Here is a 4,097-nt window from a genome sequence, read left to right on the forward strand (position 1 = left end):
CCATCGTGTAGATGTACCACAGTTTTCTAATCCATTCATCTACTGATGGGCACTTAGGCTGTTTCCAGATCTTAGCTATGGTGAATTGTGCTGCTATGAACATAGGGGTGCATATATCTTTTCTGATTGGTGTTTCTGGTTTCTTGGGATATATTCCTAGAAGTGGGATCACAGGGTCAAATGGGAGTTCCATTGGCAATTTTAAAAGCTGTCCAGGTGATCCCACCTGCAGCCACGCTTGAGAACCAGAGCACCGGGTTCCCTTCTAACTCCAAGATGATAAGATCTTGCTATAAAGTCATTTCCACTTTAGTATAAATTTAAGCCAAAGTTACCTCAGACACTATGTGGCTGGAAATGCTATCTCAGTGTCAGGGAAGAGCTGGGTTGTCTTTATAAGAAGCAGAAGCGATTCAGCTGAGTCGGCTAAGCCTGATGCCGACGGCGAATGGTCCGCCAGCACCCGCGTAAGTGGGGCAAAGGCTCGCCACACACCCGGGTGCAGGGCTGCTGGGCCTGCAGCATGAAAACAGGCACCTCCAGTTCTATGGGAAGGGCCTAGCCGCTGACTCGGCCAGTTCCCAGCCAGATGGCAGAGCCAGCCCTTGTCCTCAGGGGGCTCCCAGTCCAGGGGGACTAGCTCTGCTCCCCGCTTCACCCAGTGCTTTCCAGCTTACAGTGCGTTTTCGTATCCACCATCCTCACTGAGTGATTGGTCCCAGCTCTCAGGCAATCCTTCCACCCTCGGGGACTCTCTGCAGCAGGCTCACCGTGGCCGTGACATTCCCGGGCAGACGGAGGGCACACAATTACCGAGTGTCCTCAGGGAGCCTTTGTCTGAGGCCTTGCAGCACCCCACCCTCCTGGGCCTGGGGAGAGGACAGGGAACCCACGGGCGACCGTGAGTGTCTGCGTGTGCCTTCGGCACGCCCGGCTGCCATTGGTCGGCCCTGCTTGTCTGTGCCTCCCCTAAAACAGAGCTCCTCATGGGCCAGGACTCTGTCTCCGTGTTCCCTGGATGCTCACGGGGTCTGCTGACCCACGGATGGGTCCCTGAGTACAGAACGAGTGAGTGGGGCAGCAGGGGTTGCGCTCTGACCCTCACAGCGACAGAGCTCCTGCTCACGGCCCCTGACAGCCTAGAAGCCCTCGGCCCCCTCCTTGGAGGCCCTGCGCCCCCTGCAAGGATCACACACACCTGTGCAGCGAGGATGGTTCCGCTGGCCCGTCCAGATGTGCAGATGGTGCAGCTCTGCAGCCAGCGAGGCGAGGGCCACAGCCCTGCTCGGTGGGGCCCAAGAACAGGGTGATGGGCGGCCTCCTTCTTCACGGGCGCCCCTTCCCTCTCCTCTCCCCTGTGCAGAAAACCACACCTAGAAGGAGCTGGAAGGAGATGCATCCAAATACAACAGCAATGGCCTTGGGAAGGGGTGGAGGCAGGGGACACAGCACTCCTTCCAAAATTCCCACGCACGGCCTCAATAACGCAGCCAACCTGCCAGGTCTCATGGTCCCATGCAAAGTCGCGCTGGGTGTCCCCGCATGCCCTGCCCAACCCCTGGGGGTGACTATAATTTCTTGAGATCCACTGGAACTTGTTGCAGGCACGCTGCCCGGGCTGCCTCGCTCCTGGCTGCCTGAGCTCGTGCAGGGCTGGGCACCGCTCCTTCCCCTGGCGCCTGCGTGGGGTCCACGCCAGGAACTGGCCCAGAAGAGCCGCAGGGGTGATGCACTGACTGTCACTCCCCAGGTGGGGGGCCTGCATCCATTTCAATGTGCGGAGCTTCTGGTGAAGGGACGAGGGCAGAGGTCACCTGCCTGCTCCCCCACCTTGCAAGCTCTCACCACCACCAAAATGGGTTTGGGCTTGTGTCTCTACTGGAACCTGTGATCTCTCTCAACTTCATCAATTCTTTTGTTCCTTTATTCCTCCGTATAGGCAATGCCTGAGCGTGCTCATTAGCTCAGTGGTGACGGCCTAGTGTCCCCACCTCCTTAGACTGTCCTATCCCCGAAGGATTCAGAACCACTTCCTGCTCTGTGTCCGTCCCATACAGGCAGAGGCCAGTCACTACCCCAGAAAGGGTGGAAGGAACGCTGCATCTGGTCAGGAAGAAAGATGGGTAAATGGATAATCCAGGAAAATGTGTTCAGTAATGGAATAGAACAGGACAGGGAGGGGGCGGGCGATGGCACATCAGGGCAGGCATCTCCCAGGAGGCAATGCCTGCAGTAGCCCTCAGGGGTGCCTGGGAGATTGGCTGGGCGGGTGTGGGGGGAGACAGTCTGGGCCAGGGGACAGCAGGGCTGGTGGGCTGGTTCTCAGGCTACCACCACCACCAGGCCATCCTCCCTCCATCCTGCCCCTCCCTCCTCCTGGCACCACTGTACCAGGCCACCGGGTGCAGGCGAGGCGAGAGGGAATTCTCGCAGCCCCCATGGTGAGAGCTGCTGGGCCATGGCACACAGAGCTCGAGTCAGCTCTGGGGTTATCTGCGAGCCTCAGTTACCCCAGCCTTTTTTTCTTTTTTTCAGAGAGGAAGGGAGAGGGAGAGAGAGAAAGAAACATCAGCGATGAGAGAGAATCAGTGACCGGCCGCCTCCTGCACGCCCCACACTGGGGATCGAGCCTGCAACCTGGGCATGTGCCCTGACCGGGAATCGAACCGCAACCTCTGGGTTCATAGGTCGACACTCAACCACTGAGCCACACGGCCGGGGCACCCTGCCTTTATTTTATCACGCTCTCTCGTCCTGGCTTTGTAACTGGGAGTTATTGTGATTATTTGTCTAGGACAGTGATGGCGAACCTATGACACGCGTGTCAGAGGTGACATGCGAGCTCATTTTTTTGGTTGATTTTTCTTTGTTAAATGACATTTAAATATATAAAATAAATATCAAAAATATAAGTCTTTGTTTTACTATGGTTGCCAATATCAAAAAATTTCTATATGTGACACGGCACCAGAGTTCAGTTAGGGTTTTTCAAAATGCTGACACGCCGAGCTCAAAAGGTTCGCCATCACTGCTCTAGGATGTTGCTCTGGCATCTGCTGCTGGGGCCTGCGGGAGCCTGCCCCACGCCTCTCCACGCCTCTCTTGGTTTGGGGGTAGCCCGTGGCGTTCACAGGCCTCCTCCCGTGTCTTCACGTTGTCTCTCCTTGGAGCGTGTCTGTCTGCGTGTCCACATTGCCTCTTTAGAAGGACCTCGGTCACGTTAAATTAGGGCCCATCCCAGTGACCTCATCTTTCTTATTACCTCTGCAAGTCATGTGAGCAGAGAAGGTTATACTCGGGGATCCGGGGGTGAGCACTTCAACATCTATTCGGGGACTCAGTTTACCCAGCACCCTGGCCGGGCGGAAAGGCCTCCCCGGTCAGTCCAGCGGGTGGACATTAACCAAAGCTGTGCCCGGCTCCCTCCTGGGGCCGGAGCAGCTGCCCCAGGGGACTTGCTGTCCCCACGGAACCCTCTGGCAAGAGGCAGGGTGGCTCCCAGTGTGACTCTAGGGGCACAGACCCTGACGACCTCCCAGCTCCATCGGAACCCAGCTGTCACCTGCTGCTGCAGCTCCGTGTCCGCACCTCGGGCCCTGGGAGGGCTCCAGGCAGCAGCCATTCCTGGGAGTGACACCCGACGGTGCCCCTTTGTCCCAAAGGGGCCTCGTCCTGCACCACCAGTCACTAGCCATGTGACCCTGAGTCCCCTCTTTGAGTCCCCTCCTTGGCCTCCGTCTCAGGTTGCTCACCTGTAACTTGGGATCACCAGGCCCCGCCTCCCTGGTCTGCTGGGACTTCTCAGCGTCGTGGTTTTAGAAGCACCCACCAGGGCCTAGAACGCCGCGGTCAGAGCAGCCACGTCAACCCCGTTTTCAGGTGTTTGGGTGGGAAAGCCAAAACCCTCAGAGGTGTCAGAGCCTTTACAGTGTGCCCCCCGCCCCCGACTGGTTGGGGGAGCAGGCATGTTTGGGGCCTGACTGACTGGGGGATGAGGGGGTGAACCAGAGGATGAGCAGTGTCCTTGGTGCAGGAGGCACGGGCCGGGTTCAGGCCTCCACCTGCCCCACACCTGCCCCACACCTGGGGCTCTCGCT

The sequence above is a fragment of the Myotis davidii genome, unplaced genomic scaffold (genome assembly GCF_000327345.1).
Source record: "Myotis davidii unplaced genomic scaffold, ASM32734v1 scaffold299, whole genome shotgun sequence".
Taxonomy (NCBI): Eukaryota; Metazoa; Chordata; class Mammalia; order Chiroptera; family Vespertilionidae; genus Myotis; species Myotis davidii.